The sequence below is a fragment of the Sus scrofa genome, chromosome 3 (genome assembly GCF_054392235.1).
Source record: "Sus scrofa isolate SSC_HxYL_T2T_F1_AM1 chromosome 3, Sscrofa_HxYL_maternal_Yorkshire_Landrace_v2.0, whole genome shotgun sequence".
NCBI classification, from domain to species: Eukaryota; Metazoa; Chordata; class Mammalia; order Artiodactyla; family Suidae; genus Sus; species Sus scrofa.
Genome location: NC_139385.1, coordinates 143,163,290 through 143,186,554, shown reverse-complemented (window position 1 = coordinate 143,186,554; position 23,265 = coordinate 143,163,290).

The window sequence follows — 23,265 nt, the reverse complement described above, 5'->3', positions numbered from 1 at the left end:
AGGTATTCCGGCCCATATATTATCTGAGCTATATCCAAGGTATTTTGGCCCATATATCATTTGCGCTATATCCAAGGAATTTCAGCCCATATATCATCTGAGCTATATGCAAGGTATTCCGGCCCATGTATTATCTGAGCTATATCCAAGGTACTTCAGCCCATATATTATCTGAGCTATATCCAAGGTATTCCAGCCTATATCATCTGAGCTATATCCAAGGTATTTTGGCCCATATATCATTTGCGCTATATCCAAGGAATTTCAGCCCATATATTATCTGAGCTATATCCAAGGTATTCCAGCCCATATATCATCTGAGCTATATGCAAGGTATTCCAGCCCATATATCATCTGAGCTATATCCAAGATATTCTGGCCCATATATCATCTGAGCTATATCCAAGGTATTCCAGCCCATATATCATCTGAGCTATATGCAAGGTATTCCGGCCCATATATCATCTGAGCTATATCCAAGGTATTCCAGCCCATATATCATCTGAGCTATATCCAAGGAATTTCGGCCCATGTATTATCTGAGCTATATCCAAGGTATTTCAGCCCATATATTATCTGAGCTATATCCAAGGAATTTCAGTCCGTATATTATCTGAGCTATATCCAAGGTATTCCAGCCTATATCATCTGAGCTATATCCAAGGTATTCTGGCCCATATATCATCTGAGCTATATCCAAGGTATTCTGGCCCATATATCATCTGCGCTATATCCAAGGAATTTCAGCCCATATATCATCTGAGCTATATCCAAGATATTTCGGCCCATGTATTATCTGAGCTATATCCAAGGAATTTCAGCCCATATATCATCTGAGCTATATCCAAGATATTTCGGCCCATGTATTATCTGAGCTATATCCAAGGTATTCCAGCCCATATATTTTCTGAGCTATATCCAAGGAATTTCAGCCCATATATTATCTGAGCTATATCCAAGGTATTCCAGCCTATATTATCTGAGCTATATCCAAGGTATTTCAGCCCATATATTATCTGAGCTATATCCAAGGTATTCCAGCCCATATATTTTCTGAGCTATATCCAAGGTATTTCAGTCCATACATTATCTGAACTGTATCCAAGGTATTTTGGCCCATTAGAAAAGTAAATGACTTTGTGAACAGGAGAAGGATCTTACATACAAGCGTTCTTACTCCCACTCCTCCTCAGATGCTTTCTGATTGGGGGAAAAAAAATCTTCAAGCCTGTGGCCCCACAGTGATTTTTTTAAAGTTTCATTGACGTCTAGTTGATTTACACTGTGTGACAATTTCTGTGGCCCGACAAAGGGATTCAGTTATGCATGTACACACATCCATTCTTTTTCGGATCTTTTCCCAGTAGAAGATCACAGAATACTGGGGAGAGTTCTCTGTGCTCGACAGCAGGTCCCTGTGGGCCAGTCACTGCATAGACCTCAGTGTGCATGTGCCACCCCCACCCGCAGTCCTCCCCTCCCCTCCACCTGTTCCCTTTGGTTTTCAAACTCTGTGAGTGTTTCTGTTCTGAAAATATATTCCTCTGTATTTTTTTTTTTTTAGATTCCGCATATAAGTTATATCATATGATGTTTTTCTTTCACTGTCTGACTTCACTTTGTATGGTCACCTCTGGGTCCATCCGTGTTACTGCAAATGGCGTTTTTACTGCCAAGATGGCATCATTCATACCTCACTTATCTGAGTCTGCTCTTTTTCAGATATGTTTGAACATCCTAAGAAGAGAGAATGGGAGGGGACGCATGCCTTTTGGGAGGGCGAACAGAGGTGGATAGAAGGTCCTGCCTGGGCCCAGAGCAGTAAGAGTGCTTCCTGGGGCCGCGGGATTTTTCCACGTGGTGTCTGACACACACACCCCGCTCCCTCCCTCCCCAGCCCAGCCTCCATCCACTCGAATACACATTTCCAGGAGGTGCCTTCAGGCCTCACTTTGAGGACCCATGGGTCACAGGCAGCTGGAGCACCTCCCTCCTTGTCTGCAGGCTCAGCCTGAGTCCTCCTGCCCAGGTCCTGCTTTGCCACGCGCGGTCCCTGCTTCACGATGACCGGGGCAGCAGCATCAAGGCCAGCCTAGTTTGAGGGCAACAACTTAAGATTTCCACCTCTAGTTTTCACAGAGGCCAGCAACACATTGTTAGAGCTATTCACTCTGTCTGCACGATTCTGCTCATTTCCCGAAAAGCTGAAAGAAGAATGGGACCAGAGTGGCCTGCGAAGAATTCGAATAGGGACCTGGAGGACCAGTTCCCACTCAGCCAAGGTGGGGGCAGCAGCCACGTGCCAGGCTACATCCTCTGCACGTTGCTCACTTCGGAATGAGCCACAGCTGGATGTTTTTGAGTGGGATTTTCTGGGCATGCTCCCTGAATGTTAGAGGCGGTGGGACGGATAGCAGCCAGCAAAGCAGTGCTGATTAGGAGTGACGCGTATGGACAAGTGGAATGAGAGCGGAGAGGAAGATGCGGATGGAAGAGAAGATGCTGATGAAAGAGAAAACTTGGAGTTAGAACAGAGAGAGGGAGGGAGGATGATGAACCAAGTCAACCATGTGTCTTGGGTTTCACGCTTTGTCACCAAGATGGCTTGGAAAGGTTAGCAGACCCTGGGCACAGAAGAGGCACCCAGTAACACTTGCCGAATCAAAACACGGGAAATGTTTAGTCTGCAGGCCGCTGCTTTGTTTTCTGGGACTTTTAGAAGACATGTTTTTGAGTTTCTTATTTTTAAACAATTTAACACATTAAAAAGAAATTCTCTCTGACGTCTCTCCCTCTCCCAAGTCATTTGTCAAGGAGGACAGGATGTGTCATCTTCCCTGGGGGGGTTTTTAAAGCTGTTCTCCACCAGATTGGCCACGCAATGGATTATGGACACAAAGATCACGGGAAGAATGGCAGACGCTGCCTCGTGTTTCAAACGCACCATGACCCTGGAGGATAACTGACACTAAAGCCTGAAGTTAGACATGATTATTCACGTAAAAACTTGTACTGAGATCTAAGGTGTTTCAGGCATTCTAGAAGGAATATCAAGATTCATTTGGACAAAAGGAGCTTTGAGGAGATTGTAGGAGAAAAGGACATGTTTGGAGAAATGTCAGACCTTTGAAAGAGGAGGTTGGTATAAGCAGGGGGATTTTTAAAAACACTTGTATGTAACAAAACTAAGGCAAAATCAGAAAAAGAAAATAGCAAAAAAAAAAGAAAAAGAAAAAGAAAATAGAGAATATGAAAGAAATTGATGAAAGTGATGGGTGGCCAGTCTAGGCTATGTTCTCATGGAAGAATGGAAACACTACATGTAACAGTTTTGTTTCATTTTCTTTAAGTGAGGTACTGCGGTCTTGGCATGATACTAAACGTGTCTAATCCATCTGAGAAAGTTTGCAGTTACCTTGGCCATCCGAGCAGCATCTGACATCATCAAGGCATCTGTATACATCAGCTCCCTCTTCATCTCACGCTGGGAGGAGTAGGGCTACTTTTAAATAAGTGAGCTGGGGTTCAATCTTGAATGAGAAGGTGATCTTTCAACAAATTAAATGACAAGAATGAGGGATCAGAGGAATGGATAAAGAAAATGTGGTACATATACACGGTGGAATATTACTCAGCCATAAAAAAGAATATGATATTGCCACTGGAAGCAACATGGATGGACTTAGGAATTATCACACTAAGTGAAAAGTAGTAAGTCAGACAGACACAAATATTATATATCACTTATATGTGGAATCTAAAAAAGAAGATACAAATGAAGTTATTTGCAGACTTTAAAAACAAACTTACGGTTACCAAAGGGGACAGGTGGGAGGAAGGAGGGGCTGGAGGTGTGGGACTGGCACATGCACACTGAGGTCTGTGGAATGACTGACCAGTGGGGACCCGCTGTACAGCACAGAGAACGCTACCCAGTATTCTGTGATCATCTATGTGGGAAAAGAATCTGAAAGAGAATGGGTGTGTGTGTGTGTCTAATTGAACCACTTTGTTCTATGGCAGAAATGATCACGACATTACAGATCAGCAATTCAGAGTTCCCGTCATGGCTCAGTGGAAACAAATCTGACTGGTATCCAGGAGGATGCAGGTTCGATTCCTGGCCTCGCTCAGTGGGTTAAGGGTCTGGTGTTGCCGTGAGCTAGGTCGCAGACGAGGCTCAGATCTGGTGTTGCTTGGTGTAGGCAGGTGGCTACAGCTAAGATTCGACCCCTAGTCTGGGAGCCTCCATATGCTGTGGGTGCGGCCCTAAAAAAGACCAAAAAAGAAAAAAAATCAACTATCCTTCAATACAACTTAAAAAAAAGAATGAAGGTCTAAAGTTTGAGGATAGTGGGGTTCTGTTGCTGATTTGGTCACTAATTATATTTATTTTTTTGTGTCTCTACCCAGAGGCTGCTGTGATAGACCCTTAAAAAAATTCAAATGAAAATAAAATGTGTTATGCCCAAGGCATATTTTCCTTTTAATTTGCTAAAATGCATATGCCATTTAGGAGAAATTTCATCCATATGTTTTAGATTCACTTACACTGAAACCATGAGAGTGTTTTTTTGTGAGTTCTATTTGATTATCCTTAAAAACCTGTCATGAGTTTATTTACAATCCCTTTTTTTTCTTTCTGTAAATACAGATTCACTATTTTCCAAAGGCAAGTGAACTCCATCCTGTGAGTTGGAGATTTTCAGGGAAATTTACGGAGCCCTGCATTCTATGAGGAATGCGTTTAGTCCCACCTGGTGAGCTCACCTGTGGTCACGTAGGATGCTGCATCCCGCTGCACAGACACGGCATCACCCCCAGACCCTAGATCTTGCTGAGCAGGTAGCCTTTCCTCCTGTGAAAGGGAGCCGCTTGTGCTTTGTGCTTCCTCTTTTCCCTTCCCTCACTTTTCTCTGTTTTCCTCCCCTGCAGAAGTCACTGCAGCAAGGAGGCCTCCAGTCTGATAGTGGGACCTGTGAAAGCCACTTGGAGCCACAGAGGGTGTGGGAGAGGAGCCACGCCCAGTGACAGTGGCTGTGCACACATGCAACAGGTACCAAGTGTGCAATACTTATTTATTTATTTATAATTTTTTTATTATAGTTCCAAGAGTGCAATATTTTTGGGGGGGATCAAGTGTTTTTTTTTGTTGTTGTTATTTTCTGTAATAGTTACTTCCCCAATATAATTTTTTTTCTGCTGTACAGCATGGTGAGCAAGTGTTCAATATTTAAATGAAGGCATGCCAGTTGGGAAGCCTATGGTGTGGAAGGCTCCTTTTGCTCAACTTCCAAGAAGGTGCCTCTTTGGTCTCTGCAACATGACTGCAAACGCAACGCCCTTTGCATAAACAGACAAGGTCACGCTTTCCAAATCGGAGTGTAACCAGGTAAGGTTGGGAGGCATTTAGAGGTGTGCTTCCGGAGTAGATTTCTGGGATGTGTCCTGAGGGATGAGCGTAATTCTGCCACCTCCCCGGCCATCCAAGCTCTTGGTGAAGAGCTGGTGTCCGAAGCTGGCGGGCGGACCGCATCGCAGCTCAGGCTCAGGTGAGGCGTGCACCTGGGCAAGTACTGAACCACTGCCTCAGCCTCTCACCTGTGAGGTGGGGATGGTGACCATGTCCCAGAACTGATGGGAGGGCGAGAACCCCTAGTGCGGAGGTGCCACATAACAGGTGCTCAATAAACCACAGACGTGCCTCCTGGGCATCACGCTCAGCTTCGGTTTCCTTGTTTGGAGAATATGAATAATGCCAGTTTTTAGCTAATAAGACTATTGTGGAGGTTAAATAAGATTATGTATGGAAAGAATGGTGTGGGGCTTAAACAGAATAAATATTATTACCTAATACACTTGGGCGAAACCTTATGAAAAAAGCACTATTGATCTTGGCAAAAAACTTTAAAAATCTAGAGGAATTTGACCATTTTATTTGGCTGATATTTGGAAGGTAAAATGATCTTTACAAAGAATTTTTAATAACACTGGGATATGCTATTATAAAAATATTAAATTTGAAAAGAGATAAATCTAAGGTATCCAAAAAACCCCTGTACACAGGGGATGAGAATCCAGAAAAATACGCCAATGTATTTATTAGTGCTTGCCTTTATGAGGTAGAATTGAGAGTGTATATTTATTCTTACTATTTTTGTATTTTTAAATAATTTTTAGAGTGAGAAAATATTACTTTTAGTATCTGGTAGGGGGGTGTCCATCCTTTTACAAAAGTTTAAAATTTTTTTTTTATGCCTGGGATTTATAAAATATTTTCCTTCTCTATAGATCATTCAATGGCACTGCGGTAATTGGAAAAACTGGGCCATGATAAGTAATTGTACGATGACTGTCTAATATCGATTCAAGCAGTAAATGAGAGTATAAAAGAGAGTATTAGCCATCACTGGATCAGGCCCTTCCTCCATGTGCCCCGTGATTAAAATTTAATAATTTATTAAGCACAGAGACCCACACATACCCGCTCAATAAATATTTATTAAATAAATGAATAATTGTACTAAAAATGAGGTTAGTCATTGAAAGAAGGCTTAATGACTATCCTGTCATCTGAGAGCTTAGGAGGAAAGGGGCGAGTCAGCTGTTTTGGCACAAAGCGCGTTGGGTCAGGACCCAGGCGTGGCTGAAAGAAGGTGCCTTCACCTTTGCTTCCTCACTGCGCGCCGACTTGTTTGCACTGAACGTTTCATGAGCTCGTTTTTATCTCTGCGATTCGAAGCCATGCGAATAAATGACGGTGATGGTTTGCATGCCTTCAACGCGTGCACAGGTAGTTGGGATGTTTGACTCGGAGCCTCCTTGTGTTCCGTTGCCAAACCCAGACTGAAAGGCTGGGGCGGCCTGGGTGGCCGTGGCCTTCCCACCCCCAGCCCTGGGGCTGTACGTCCGGGGGGAGCTGACAGCAGCTGCCACCTGCGACCCCTCTCTCCTGCTCAGAGATGAGATGTTGTCACATCCAGTTCTCTGCATCCCGCCCCCCTCCCCATCTCTCCCTCCCCCTCCGCCGTCTCTCTCCCCTCTTCCACCTGCTCCTCTTCCCGTCAGAACTCAGCTCAGGTGTCACCTTCTCACTTCCTGGGCTGGGGACTGCGTCCTTTCTCACGCAGTCTTGGGAAAGTGGGCACCTTTTCTTCGGGGAATTTCAGCTTCTTTCCTATTTATGCCTCCACAAGTGTGATTAGTTGATTCCTGCCTGTGTCTCCCTCTGTCGTCTGTTTCCTTTATGGAAACAAAGGTAAGGATATATTCTTGGTGGTGCTCTCTGCTAACTGCAGATACGCACTGCCTGTGTGTCGAATAACTGATAGTCGCTGGTGAGTTAATTCAAGAATGAGCCCGTATTTATCCATCTACAGAAGAAAAGAAGACGGTGAAGTCTGTATGACAGTCAAAGCTTCATCATCCACATGCTAAGGTTGGCCTAAGGAGCCAAGGTCAGGTGCAGGGCAGGTGAGGACCTGCTTCGGGTCACCTGGAGGCCAGCGGCAGAGCTCATCCTAGGATCCCGATCACTTTCACTGACTCTGTCCTTCAGCATCTCACATCCCTTGCTGAGCCCAACCAGGAAAGTTTTCATTTCAGTTACTGTACTGTATGAGTTCAAAATTCCCATAGCTTATTTTTCAGTTCTCATAATTTTATGGCGTTTCCCTATTTGTGGAGTCATTTTCATCTTGTTTTATTTAATTCTTTAAATAGGGTTTCTGTAATGTGAGTAGTTTTAGTTGCTGAGAGTTTGTTAAACTCGTCTCTGGGTCCTCTCACCGTCAGTTTCCAGGGACTGCATTCCCTCTCTTTCCCTGAATACAGGTCCCACCTCCCTGTGAAAACCTCATAATTTTTTATTGAAAACTGGACATTTTAGATAATATATTGTTGCAACTCTAAATTTTTTCCTTGAGGGTTATTGTTGTTGCTTCTATTTTTGCTTTATTTTACTTATAATAATTTGCCTGGATTTAATTTCCAGTATCTGTCCTCTCCCCTATGATGTGGAGCTGGTGGAACCTTGGCCCATTTTGTTTTTAATTCTTATTTTTGTTTTTTGGTCTGGATTCCTAGAGATTACTCCTGAGTCTTTGTAGTTTATTTTCCAGCTGGTGATGGATTACAGTTTGTGTTTAAACTTTTTGTGCCAATAAGGCTTCTTCCCTCTGCTGATGGATCTGTGTGTAGGACAAGGAGCACGTTTAATGCTCAGGCAATTTCAAAGTATGCCTGGGCTTTCTTCCTCTGCCATGCTCCCCTTCTCCACCTTGGAGGCACTGCAGTAGTCACTGAGCTGGCAGGACGGGTGCCAGCAGCCCCAGGCAGGACCCTGCAGGCTTCTATTACTGCTGTAGCCCAAAGTTCTATAGCCTGCCTGCCTTCCTTCCTTCCTCCATCCCTCCCTCTTTCTTTCCACTTTTCAAAGTTTTATTGAAGTATAATTGATTTACAATGTTGTGATAATTTCTGCTGTAAAACAAAGGGATGCAGTTATGCACGTACACACATGCATTCTTTTTCAGATTCTTTTCCCACATAGATGATCACAGAATATTGGGTAGAGTTCTCTGTGCTATACAGCAGGTCCCTGTTGGCCAATCATTCCATAAACCTCAGTGTGCATATGTCAGGCTCAAACCCCCAGTACATCCTTCCCCCCAACCGGTCCCCTTTGGTAACCATAAGTTTGTTTTCAAAGTTTGTGAGTCTGCTTCTGTTTTGCAAATAAGTTTATTTGTATTATTTTTAAAAAATATTCCATGTATAAGTGATATCATATGATGTTTGTCTTTCACTGTCTGACTAACTTCACTTATGATAATCTCTAGGTCTGTTCATGTTTCTGCAAACAACAGTCTTTTATTCTTTTTCATGGCTGAGTAGTATTCCATTGTATATATGTACCACTTCTTCTTTCTCCAGTCCTCTGTCGGTGGGCATTTAGGTTGCTTCCATGTCTTGACTATTGTAAATAGTGCCGCAATGAACATTGAGGTGCATGTATCTTTTCATATTATAGTTTTCTTCTGAAGGATGCCCAGGGGTGGCTAGCTTTTCATGACTAAACACTTCTCCATTCATTGTTTGCTTTGAGTTAGTATTCAGAACCTTTAGAGTGGTTGTTTGATATTTTTGTCCAGTTTAATATCCTTTTTTTTTTGGAGGGGGGAGTCTGCTGATCTCTTCACTCAGGCAAAACTTCAAGTCCATCTTCTAATTTTAGTCTATTTTTATAAAATAGGTTAATATTGATATTAGAGTTAGGAAAAAGTCAAAGTGAAAAAGTTACTATGGATGAAAGAAAAGAATGATGTATGTATGCTGCAGCACATTTATCTGGTGTCTTGTAATTCTCTCTTTACCTTCAGTTTATATAATTTTTCTTTTTACAGAAGGAACACTTCTGTACAGATGCTCTTTTCCTCCCAAGTGCCTTGAGGCCAAGAACAGGTGAGAGCTCCTTACATCCTGGCAGCATAAGCCAATCCTAACCTCCCTCAGCCAGGACAAAGAATCACCAGGAATTTGTGGCAACATCATCTTTATTATACTTTCTGCTCCAATCTCATTTGAATTCTGATTACAAAGCTGAAGCTACAAATGTCTTTTCTTTTTCTTTTTTTTTGTCTTTTTTGGGGCAACATTTGTGGCATATGGAAGTCCACAGGCTACAGGTCTGCAGCTGCCAGTCTGCACCACAGCCACAGCAACGCTAGATCCTTAACCCATGGAGAGAGTGCCAGGGATTGAACTCGCGTCCTCATGGATGCTAGTTGGGCTTATTATCTGCTGAGCCACAGCAGGGACTCCTCTTTTCCTTTGGTTTTAACCCTAATTTACACAGCCATATTGAGCAGGTCATCTCAAAGTTTTCTTTTCCTCTTTCTCCTTCCCCCTCTCAGTCAATGATATATGTTCCAGTTGCTGAACCACAGGAAGAGAGAAGAGAGTTGGGTGGGACCACAGGCACATACACAATGAACAACATTGCACAAATGATGTGGGCTCCTAAATAGTCTACATCTTCTGTGATAATCTAAGCTTTTGATGAAAGGGAGTCATTGAAATTGGCCCGATCCATCTTTCAGCATCTTGTCGGAATCCATGCTGGGGACCTGCACTTCTGGTTCAGCAGGGAGCACATAGACATGGCCAATGTCATGAAGGAGAGCAAGAACAGACTTGCAGGTGGTCATAATAAGCTTTTGTTAGAGCCACAGAGGAAGCAAAGCCGCTCTTAAGAACACTTCTGCTCAGCCAGGTTCTGGCTAGAGGATTTTTTCTTTCTTTCTTTTTTATTTAAACGATAGTTGATTTACAATGTTGCGCCAGTTTCTGCTTTACAGCGAAGTGGCCCAGTCATACACATTCCCTTTCTTGTGTTATCTTCCATCACGGTCTATCCCATAGACCACGGTCTGTGGTCTCCTGTGCTGTCCAGCAGGACCTCATTGCCCATCCTTCTCAATGTCATAGTTTGCATCACTTGCTTTTAACTGACAGTGTCAATGTTGAGATGTCATGTAGGTGCCATATAAGCAGAGGGTGTGCCAAGTGCTAAGGTTTTGCACTGAACTGTGCTGGCGTTTGCTTCTGGGAAAAACTGTAGACCTGAAGGCATGTTCTAATTCAGTAAGCATTGGTCCTGCACTCCTTCCTTATCCCTCCCTCCTTTCTTTCTTCCTCCCTCTCTGCTTCTTCTCTCTCCCCTCTCCTTCCCTCTCTCCTCTCCTCCCTCCCTTCCTCTCTCCCTCCCTTCCTTTCTGTCTTCCATGATATGCTTTTCACTGTGAACAGTTTAACTTTTGAAGATCCCAACCATAGATTGTCTTTTGCAAGTATTTTATTCTTGCAATTGGGTGACATTTTTATTCCCATATTGAGAAAAATTGAAGAAAAATCAGCTCCTCCTTTCTGCTATACAAATCTTTGTCTGCAGCATAATGTATTAGAAATAAAAAGAGAATAAAAAGAAAAGAACCATGGCAATTGGGAAGCTAGGGATTTGTCTAGCCTACAAGAGCTGGAGCAAGTGTTTGCTAGTTACTTAAAGTCAAATATGAGTTTCGGGTACATAAGATATTGGGTAATGGGAAAAAAGGGCATTTATTTCAAGCAGGTTTTTTTTTTTTTTTCTACATTATTTCCCCCCATATTTAAAGTATTTTTCTTTAACTTTCAGGGAAATCATTTATTTTAGCATGTTTAATAAAGAAGAAAACGGCCTGAGAATGATGCATTTATGAAGCTCTAGCTGATCAAGCCAGGCAGAGAAGCCACAGTTGGGGAAGGAAAAGACTTAGTGAATGAACGACTCAGGCTTGCGTAAGAGCATCTTATACAAAGTCAGGGTGCAGGTACCCACGAACAAACTACACAACAGCAGGAAATGCGTTAAGAGTGTGCATGGACTTAAACAGGTAAACTTTGATTTTTGTGGCACATGGTAGGGCTCAAGGCATTTTATAAATTTTATCTTCTTAATCTTTGCAAAGCTCCAGGGAAGCAAGGAGCTGGTGAATTCCATTGTCTCTCCTTCAGACAGTGGGAGGACCACAAGTGGGGAGAGATGAAGAGATTTGTCCAAGGCTGCCCAGCAAGTCAGTTAGGGAGTTTGAAGGGAAATGTGTGTCCAGGGCCAGTTTTCTTTCCGACAGACCCTGTGGTTCCATCTCTGCTCCTGGGTGTCGCAGCCCCTAACTGCGTTCCCAGCTCTTGCTCCTAATGAGTGACTTTGGGAGTCTTTTCTTTGCAGGAGGCTTAGAGATGGAGTAGCATGGAAACCTGTTAGGGTTTTTATTACCTCTGAAGCCTCCTAGCCTCCAATCAGGCACAGAGTCCTTTGGACGACGGATGGAAATATCTCGGTTTGAGTTAATTTTCAGAGATGCCTGTGAAGCAAATGCTTCGGTCCAAACAAGGGGCATTACTGACAAAGGACAGGAGCCCGGAGGTCAACAGCCTGTATTTGAAGAGGGTCTCTAGTCTGTTGATTATCTTCAGGTATCCTAGGCATAATCCAGAAGGGCATTTATTCATTCCTCTGCTTTCAGCATGTTTCTAGGTGGGTGTCAGAGCCATTTGGGATGAAGGAAAGGTGCAGGTGAAAGGAATGGTGCAGCCCCACGACCTGACTCTTATCCTTGCAAACCATCTTGTTTTAATGTCTGTGAACGACGCCTTGTTTCTCACAATCGCCCAGACGTGAACCCAGAGAGCCATTCCTGGCTCTTTCTCTTGTTTCCTTTCCATGTGCAGTGAAAGCCTATAGACCTGTATCTGCAATGTTTTCCGTGGCATTTTCCCTGATTGCTTCTGTGGCATCACCACAGGCCAGGCTGTCCTGCCTCTTGTCTGGCTGCTCGGACTGTGCTCGCTCCAGGTCATCCTGTGTGGCCTGGACAGACAGTTTGGAAGCACAGAACCCCACTCAGTGGGTCTTCGTGTGATGACTGACTCTGTGACAACACATTCAGACCATCAGCGAAGACCTTTAACTTGCCCCTGCCTGTTTTTCTGTTTCAATAGTCTAATTATAGAAACTTGGTACACAAACATCATTGTCATCGCCAGCATCCTCGTCATGAGAATTTTTTAAAAATAAAAGCTATTAATTTGTGCAAATGACTGTTTTTGGCTCTAATATGTATAATTTCACTTAATCTTTGCAACAGGCACCATCTCATATTCTACTTCCTTGATCAGAACTTCTGTGTGGTAACTAGTCATTTTTAAAAAAAATTTTGCCTCTTTCAAGCCATCAGAGCACTTTTTTGGTAACACTAAAAAGTGGTAATAGTCTCTATTATCATTTTTTTTTGTATTTTTATCTTATTTCCCACTTCTGTGCTGTGAGCACTCTCATTGATAAAAAAATATTGAGGACTAGAAAGTAACACTGATGCAGCTCTGACCGTGGAATTGTACAAAAAGTGGTCCCTTGACCACATTTTCAGTGTTTTGATTTTTTCCCCTGGGAACAAACAGCTCAGCCAAAACCTTTGCTAAAGTCAGAGATTATATTTATTGATTTTTATGTGTTAATCCAACTATTTATACAAAGGAGGAGAGTAAATTCGTAGGAAAAGTCTTGTTATACAACTTATTTCTGTTGTAATTGGGAGAGAGTTTCTGGTATTTTTTCAGAAGCAGAAGTTAATCTATAATTTGATATTCTTCATCTCCATCCATTTCCCTTTTTTTTTCTTTATCTGCCACACCAGTGACACACGGCATACGTGCAAGCCCTCCCTCATGGTTGATTACGCAGAGGGCATAATGGTGCAGGCAGCTCACACTCCTTAAGAACGAAAGTTACATGCCTTGTGCTTCTCCCCGGCTTAACTGCACCCCAAACACAGTCAGGCCACCTCTTTCGTTCTTCCTCTCCTTCTCTCAGTCTAGCCTCTTTTCCTCCCTCTGAAACCTCTGACCGTATTTCCATTTAGTACTAAAACCAAGAGGGCCCTGGGCACAAAAGCCTTTCTGTGACCCCATTTTTAGGACATAGGCCTCATTCAGCCTCCCCGACCTTCCCCGAGCCCCCGAGGGCAGGTTCAAACAGTTGCTACTCAGGGAAGGGAGGGGATGCTGAGACCAGGCAGGAACCCGCAGGAGAGAGAAGTGCAGCCTTGGGGCAGGGGCCTGTCCCTCCTCAAGGAATACAGATAACAGTATCTTTGAGTTCTTCTGTAGAACTTAATCCCCAACAGATGGAAGATGTGAACGCAGCAGTCTTCATTCTGGAAAGAAGACCACCAGACCCCTGAACCCCAGCTTTGAAGACACTGCAAGCTCGCCTCCACCCTGATCCTTATCTGCAGTCTTGTTTTCTACCCCAAACTATAACACCACCTCCCAATCCCCCGCAAAGAGGGGCACAGTCTCTAAGGCGTTAGCCTGCTGCGACCCTCCTTTGCCTGACAAAGCAATAAAGCTATTTTTTTTTTTCTCCTTCACCAAAAACTCCTTGTTTCTATTTGGAATTGGTGAGCAGAGGCCTCATTCCAGCAACAATAACAGCATCTTCTGTCCGTTGATAGTCATATTCACCCACAGACGTTCCGCGAGGGGCCTTTGTATCCCGACTGTTCTAGGGTAATGGGAGTTTGTATCACGTGGCTTCTATTTTCTTCCTTTTTTAAAAATCTATTTTTTATTAGGATTTACAGTGTTGAGTCTATATTGTTTTTCTCATATTATCTTCCATCATGGTCTGTCCCAAGAGACTGGATAGTGTTCCTTGTGCTGTAAAGTTTTCTTGTCTAGGTTCAGGCTCTACCCACCTTTCCTTGTCTCTATGCCTGAGAGCACGACCCGTAGATGCTGCCTCATCCTACACTTTCGCTGCCTGATTTCCAGGTAGGTTCAAGCAGTGGGAGCTCCTGATGGGAGATAGAGACCAGGAGGTGAGAGACATGGGATAATTTATTCATCTGGTTCTACTTCCGCTGGCTTGGCGCTCCTCCTGTCAGGCTGCCCTCTCATATAACTCCCTTCTCGGGATTCTTCACTTGTGGAGATGCCATCACTTCTTTCTGTCGCTTGCCCTGAGGCACTGCATCACTTATTAACTTGACAAACCCTTGAATTTATATGGGCAATAGTTGCTTTATTAAACTCTCCTCAAATTACTCCTGCTTGAATGCATCATGCATTTCTCAGTGGGAACTTGAAAGAGGCAGGACTCCGAACAGTTGTCGGACTAAGAGGATAGTTCCCTTTACTGCACAGTTGCCACATTTTAGTCTAAGAAACACATGGCCAAGTCTCAGTGTCACTTGAAAACACATGATCCATTATAAGAGTAACCAGTATGTAGAAACGTCTTGAAATGCAGTCCTGCGAAGAATGTTTATAAAAACTGGAATTGTTTATTCTACAACGAGGAAAACAAGGGGAGGGAATGCTGATTTTTCCTATTTGCAGGGATGTGCTGAGGGGGTGGAGTTCGGAGGTATGGCGTTGGATATAGAGGTGAGATGGATGAGGAAAACCTACAAGGAATAAGACTTGGCTTCATGTTGGGGATGTTTCTAAACATCCCAAGTTGGCTAAAAATGGACCTGAGTCCAGCCCATCAGTGGCTTCCTTGTGTATGAAGATAGTCAAACAGAGGTTGAAGAACTTCATGCTGAGATGTTAACAGCCACAGGGCATTGGGCTGACCTTTGTCTAATGTCATGGGTTAGATGGAAGTAGTTGCTCTTATCAAAAATAAAAGGTGTCGCGGTCATGGAACTTAGGTATTTAAATACAGAGACCAAGGACAAGTGGTCTGTCCTCTTTCTCTCCTCTGTCACTTATGGTCCATCGGCATCTATCCATCTATCATCAATCAGTCAATCAATCTACTCTGCACCCATCTATCAGTCTCCTCTCTGAGACGTTAGAGGGTGGCGGGCTTCATGGTAGACTGAAGTGCATTTCTTGTCTCAAGACATTTAAATACTAACGATTAGAAGCACCATTTCAGCGAATCAGTTGTATCTCAGGAACAAATTCATACCTTCCCTCAGGCCAACGGTCTGTGACCCTGCTTCTCTTTCCAGACCTTCCGTCAGGTTCCTCCTCTGTAAGCCGAGGAGCAAGGTGGAGCTGGGCTTTAGACTTGACATGTATACATCCATTATATCTCCAAGTGCATTTTGCTTTTATGCATTGTGCATGTATGTGTGGGGTACTTCATTTTACTATTTGAAATTTTGAATACATTAATTTAGAAACTGTAATAACTGTCATGTAGTGAAGCTCCGTCCTATCCTTTTATGATTTATTAACTCCACAAGAAACAGAATGATCCTTTAAAACATTAGACCAAGGCGTTCTCTTTGTGGTTCAGTGGTTAGTGAACCCGACGAAGATCCATGAAGATCTGGGTACGATCTCTGGCCTCGCTCAGTGGGTTAAAGATCCGTGAGCTGTGAGCTGTGGTGTAGGTCACACACATGGCTTGGATCCTGTGTTGCTGTGGCTGTGGCTGTGGCTGTGGCTGGCCGCTACAGCTCCAATTTGACCCCTAGCCTGGGAACCTCCATGTGCCTCGGGTTCAGGCATAGCAAACAAACAAACAAACAAACAAACCCCAAACAAACATTAGATTAAGTTGCGTCTGTTTGGGACCCTACCGTGGTGTCACATCTCATTCTGACTGAAGCCCAAAGCCCTTCTTGTGGCCCAGGAGGCACTGTAGGATGGTGCCCCCAGTTCCCACCCTGAATTCCTTGCCCACCATCCTTCTTACCCATAAACGCCAACCACACTGGGCTCCTTGTTCCTCAAACATGTTGAGCACAGATGATCCCAGGCCCTTTCCTCTGCCTGGAACCCTGGAGCTAAATTCTTTCATCTCTATCAGTAGATTTTGAGGTATAGACCGATATAGTGTGTTTCAACCAATCCTATGTATTATAGAAAAAAGCCATTGTATTTACTAGCATCATTTAAAACTATGAATGCTGTAGGGTCACATTTCTTATTAATAATTATCTTCCTTTTTAAATTTTTTTTGTCTCTTTTGGTCTTTTTAGGGCCACACCTGTGGCAAATGGAGGTTACCAGGCTAGGGGTCTAATCGGAGCTATGTCCACCGGCCTACACCACAGCCACAGCAGCATGGGATCTGAGCCATGTTTGCAACCTACACCACAGCTCACGGCAATGTCAGATCCTTGACCCACCGAACGGGGCCAGGGATTGAACCCTCAACCTCAAGGTTCTTAGTCGGATTTGTTTCTGCTGCGCCACGATGGGAACGCCTTCTAATTTTTTTTTTTACCACGGCTCATTTGCAAAGATAAGTAGCTTGAAGAGGCTTGAATGGTGCTAAATAATACAGCAGTGCTTTGGATAACCATGATGGTGATTCTGTTGCTAACAGTGTCTCTGTAGAGTGCCTTGGGCCTGTGAAATGCTGTCCTTTGCCTCTTCTTAGTCATTTGTATACGCTCCTGAGAGGCAGAAAGAGTTGATTTTATAATTTCCTTTCACTGGTGAGAAATAAAAAAGTCGAGTTTGGGTAAATGCCCCAGGAAACATGAGAAATTCATCAGAGCACCACAGGACCGCATTTTATTGCCCACAGATATTTTTTCCTTATGCAAAGTGAAACAGCCATATTCTCGGCCTGGAACTTGATACGGAAGATGTGCCCGATGATTAAATTATTTTTCCCCCTCAGTGGATAGTAGGTTTTATTTTTCACTCATGAGTGACATGGGTTTGGTTTCGGTCTCTTTTTTGGGTAATTCTTTATATTCAATCCGGAAAGAAAATCTCACAATACTTATTAATGATGCGGTGCTTTCAATCCTAGCTGAAGATTAGAAACATCTGAGGTTTAAAAACCACCTGGTCGGCCAGGGTTCCGGCCGTTGGTAAATTGTAAATGCTCTCTATGTTATTTTCTGAGCAGCTAGAGGTGAGAATCATGGGATCAAAGAATAACTGAAACGTGGTGTGGAAGTTTCTCCCCGCGACCATCCTCGAGTTCAGAAAGTCCACTGCAGGTGTCTGTGTGCCCTTCTAGGGTGGCTGTCAGGGGTGAGTGGGTGTGTGTGTTTCCTCAGTAAAGAAGGCTTTTCCAGGTGGGAGGTTGTCCTGCATGTCATCACGATTAAGACCCTGGTCTTTATTTTGTATTTTGTTTTTTTTCTCCACCTACTGCGTATAAGACGCTCTGATTTCTCAGTCGGTTCCTTTGTTTAGTGGATAATAATACTTAATTCTCAAGACTGATCTGAGGTGTTCCTGTCGTGGCGCAGTGGTTAACGAATCCGACTAGGAACCATGAGGTTGCGGGTTCGGTCCCTGCTCTTGCTCAGGGGGTTAAGGATCCGGCGTTGCCGTGAGCTGTGGTGTAGGTTGCAGACGCGGCTCAGATCCCGAGTTGCTGTGGCTCTGGCGTAGGCCGGCAGCTACGGCTCCAATTCGACCCCTAGCCTGAGAACCTCCATATGCCGCAGGAGCGGCCCTAGAAAAGGCAAAAAAAAAAAAGACCGATCTGATGATCTGAGAGTGAAAAGACGTACATTATAGGGTTGACTCGTGGCCCTCGTAAAAGGTCAAAGTCCTAACCCCTGGTCCCTTCAAATGTGGCCTTATGTGGAGATAGGGTCTTGGAGAAGAAATCAAATTAAAATGACAGTCATGAGGGTGGCCCCTGAGCCCAGTGACTGGGGCGCTGATAAAAGGAGGAAGTTTGGAAGCAGAGGCAGAGGCAGAGGAAGGCGGTGGGATCAGATGGGGAGACCACCATTCACGAGCCCAGGAGCGAGGCCCGAAGGACCCTCCCCAGAGCCCCAGGAAGAGCCAAACCGTGACCTGGGGCTGCCAGCCTCCAGAACTGGGGGAGAATCAATTTCTCCTGGGTACTCTGTTATGGCAGCACTAACACACTAAGGTGACATTACACAGCCACTTAATGCTGCCCAGCGTATTGTGTAAACGCAATAAAAACTACAGCAAAAGAAGTTAAACACAGAAAATTTTACCAATGCTACTAAAAACATAAAATTAAGAAAGTCACAATTTCTGGGAATTCATAAAAAGATACACAATACATTTATTGAACATATTCTTTTCTTTTCTTTATTTTAAAATATTTTTTATTTTTTAAATTACAGGTGACTTACAATGTTTTGTCAATTCTGCATACAGCAAAGTGACCAGTTATACAAATATATACATTCTTTTTTATATTAAAACATAACATCAGTCAATTCCTTGGGTTTTTTTTTTTTTTTTTTTTTTTGCTTTTTATGGCTGCACCTGCAGCATATGGAAGTTCCCAGGGTAGGGGTCTAATCAGAGCTGCAGCCGCTGGCCTACACCACAGCCAAAGCAATGTGGGATCCAAGCCATGTCTGCGACTTACACCACAGCTCACGGTGATGCCAGATCCCCAACCCACCTGAGCGAGGCCAGGGATGGAACCTGCGTCCTGATGGATGACAATCGGATTTGTTTCCGCTGCACCTGGAGGGGACTCCGGAGCATACTGGTTCTTTCCTGTGGTTACACTCACACACATTGTCTGTCCTGTGGCCTTCCTTTTCAGTGGAATGAGACGTTACAGGGTTTGGGGAGAAATGTCAGTTTTTCCTTTGGACCTTTCAATTTCCAGTGATTTAGTTTTTCACTTTCTTTTTCAAATTGGGACTTTACAAAACATTCACTCAGTCTTTCATGTACATAACTCCTTGTGGGCGCAGGTCTTTGGTTTGGATCCTACTTTTATCAATTACACAATTAGAATAAGATGTACAGCAACACAGGAGGTTGAGAAATAAACAGCTGACTTCCCGCAGAATGAAGCTGCCTTGGGGGGGGTGGGTGAAGGAGGAGGGTGGTGAGGGGGCAGCGGCCCATTGGGTGGGTTGGGGATGAAGAGCTGGCGCGGGGGGGCAGGGTGGGCAGGTTGGGCAGAAGGGAACGGGGAACACATCTTGGCTGTTACTAGGTTATCAGGCTGAAACGGATGATTGAGGCGCTTGACTCGTGCTGGTTCATTCACTGTATTTTTCCTGGCATGAACCCCCTGTTTATACGGCTGTTTTACTTCTCTCCTGTATAAGTAAGGTCCGTCTGGCTCCTATTTTCTTTCCTTGGATGTGAGGACTCTCTTACTCCACTGTCTAATGTCTCTAAGTGAGAACTGTGATTACCACTTTGTCTTTCCCTTTATAAATCATGTAGTCATTTGCTTTGATGCCCTGAAGATTTATTTTTCATTAAAGCGAGCAGTTTTACTGGAATATCTCTCAATGATATTCCTTATGGTTTGATTTTTCCAGAGACACAGGGGCGGCCTTTTAACATGTAGTTTTGTCTTTAAAAACCACAAAACTCGAGAAACAATTTACTGTGTTTCTTTTGTTCCATGGCTGTGATTTTCTTGTTCATTGATTCTTATTACAAGCATGTTGTATCTTCTTTGCTTCTCTTCTTTTTCTTTTTTTTTTTTGCATTTAAAAAAAATTTTATTATTTCTTATTGAAGTATAGTTGATTTACAATATTCTATGTATACTGCAGTGATTCAGTTTTATATACCTATATATACACATTTATATATATTCTTTTCAGATTCTTAATAATAATAATAATAATAAAAACAGGTAAGCTCCCTGTACTATATTGTACAGGGAACTATATGTAATATCTCATAATAACCTATAATGGAAAAGAATCTTTGCTTCTCTTCTATTGCTCACTTTATGTCAGCTTAAAAAAAACCCTTCAGCTTCTTAAGAACATATTTTTTCCTCATATCTTCTAAATTTTAATACATATCCATTGTGTCTACTTATTATTGCGTTACTTATATTTTTGCCTTTAGTTTTGAAAAAAAATACCTTCACGTCTTTCCTTTTTTTCTAAATATTAGTTCTTCCCTTTTTATAGCTCCCATTAAAAAAACCCCTCGTTTTTCCACTTGGAAACATTTTAGGTTAGTATTTTCCTGTTTTATGGGCATGCCTTTATAGTGTGGTATTACTGTAGGAATTTTTTTCCTACTCTGTTTTTCTGAATTTTCATATAATTAAGTTATTAGAAGTGAGTTTTCCTGTCCTTTTAGTCTGAAGCTGTGGGTCAAAGATAGCTTGTCTACCGTCACAGTATCGGAGCCCTTCTTTTTCGTCTTCACGAAGTGATAAAAAATATAGTGACCGCTTAGGTTGTTTTCACCTTTTGGCTACTGTGAATAACGTTTCACACAGGTGTGAAAATACCACTTCAATGTTCTGTTTTCAATTTTTTTGGCCATAAACCCAGAAATGGAATTGCTGGATCATATGGTTCTGCTGAATGAGTAAACACAATGTGGCAGATGTGTGGTCCATGTGTGGGTTGGAAAAAGAATTTCCTGACACAGAGTGGGGTGAAAAGATAAGTTTATGGAGATGATACAAAACTCTACTAGTGAAGCAGGACGACTTCCTGATGATCAGGGAGAAGGGACCCCCAGCCTGTGGTCTGTTACAGCCCAGGGACACAGGAGAGAATGGACGTCTTCCGATACACTTGCAGGTTGGTTGGGGGTATATAATGCCCTTGAGAGGAGGGGTGAGGAATGGGCCACATGCCTTTCCTAGTAGGGGCAGGAGGAAGTAGGTCAGGTTGTGCAGGAGGGGCCTGAGAACTCTGCAGCGGCTGCAGTGGGTGGAAAAGGGGTGATGAGGGTGTGGCAGTTTTTATTCCGGCAACACTGACACCCTGAAACTCTGAGTTTATCCTGTTGGAGAGGCCCTGGAATCCCACATACCAGGCCTCGGAGTATATGCGTAAAAGAAATATTATTCAGCTGAAAAAATGAAGGAGATTCTGACACAGGCTACAACATAGATGGACCTTGAGAACGTTATGCTCAGTGAAATAAGCCCGTCACAAAAGGACAAATACTGGATGATTCCATTCTCATAGGTGTCTACATTAGCCGGAAAGTAGAAGGGTGGTTACCAGGTGTGAGAGGAGGCAGGACTAGAGAGTTAGTTTTCAGTGCAGAGTTTCAGTTTTGCAGGATGAAAAATGTTCTGTGGCTGGAAGACCGTGATGGTTGTATTGCCATGTGAACATACTTACTATCACCAAATTGCATGCTTAAAAACGGTGAAAATGGTAAATTTTATGCATACTTTACTACAATTTAAAAAAATAAATTAAAAAATGTGATAGCCTACGTTCTGAGATCAGCTTCCTCTGATTTCAGCTCCCTTTCATCTCCGCTGTCTCCTTCCTTTGTCTCTACTGTCCTTGCCCCGCTCAGCTGGGACTCTGCTTCTGCTGGTGTCTTCACAGAGCAGGGTCTTGTCCCAGGGATTGGAGTCCATGAAGCCCAGTCCTGGTCCCTTCTGTTATCCTTGTCTGGACTGCTGATTTTCCCATGAGCACCTGACAGCAGCTTAGGTCAAAAAGCATCCCTCACCTTCATCTGCTTCCACGGTAGCTTCTGACCACTTAGCTTATGCAGCCGTGATGATTTGCCCTCTGCTGCTATTTAGGGTTTCCTAGGGGCAACTTGTCACCTAATTTAAGTGTAAATGTTTTTGGATTTGATTACCCTAGCGGTTGTCTGCTTTTATGTGCTAATTTGGGGGAGATTCAGAGCTATTCTATCACCACCATCTTAGAATTCTAATTACTTACCTAATTAAACTTCCTAGGAGTTCTTGCTGTGGCGCAGTGGGTTAAGGATTCAGCATCGTCTCTGCAGCAGCACAGGTTTGATCCTCAGCTCAGCACAGTGGGTTAAAGGTCTGGCATTGCCACAGGTATGGTATACATTGTGGCTGCAGCTTGGATCTGACCCCTGGCGCAGGAACTTCCATATGCCGAAGGTACCATATCCCCCCAAAATTAATCCTAGAATTCCTAATTCCTTTTAATATTTTTTTCCTTTTTTTGGTTTTTCTTTCTTCCATGTCAGCTTTCTTCTTAAATCCCCCCCCCAAAAAAAACCCCACAAACACAACACTTGCAAATCAAAGAAACATGTCCTAACATAATCAATTGATAAAATGGATTTTTTTCCCCTTTGGGATCTTTATAGGGTGTTTATAGGGTCTGCCCTGGGCATGTCCAATCTCTTTCTACATTTCTGTATTCAAACACTTTCTACATTCTAGCATGAAAACGTTTGTCTTCAATGATCCCCTATAAATGAATTTTTTAATTAGATCTTGTCAAGAATGCTGATCAATGCCTAACTTTCCTTCATTACTTTGAGTTAAAACATTTTGAGATCCATCTTTATTTAACTGGAAAGAATTCTGTAAATGTTCAGGATGAGATTTTACTGTATATTTATTTGATGATGTATTTTATTTGATGATAGTGAGCAGCTATTCCACACAGTTAATGTGGGTTTTCCCCCTTCTCTGGACCCGTCTCAGCCCCTTCCTTGTTTGAGCCCTTCCTTGTTTGAGCCCCTTCCTTGTTTGAGGCTCCCCCCGTGCCGCCCTCCCCACCCCATGTAGACTGGTGCATGACTTGCTCTCATAGGCGATCAATACATTTTCTTAGAAATAAAAATCACTTTCTACTTCCCAATGCTTTTTCTAAGAAATGGATGAGGACACCGGCCTTATAAAATGTCAGTTCTCTAAAGAAGAAATTCTAATGATGAAAACTGCGTTTAACGGTTATGGAAGGTTTTTGTCTTTTCATTGTTTCTAGCTGGTTCAACTTTATTCACTGTGAAATTATAATGTAAATTAAAATGTCTGTTCCTCTTTGTTTTAGCTGAGTTAATGCT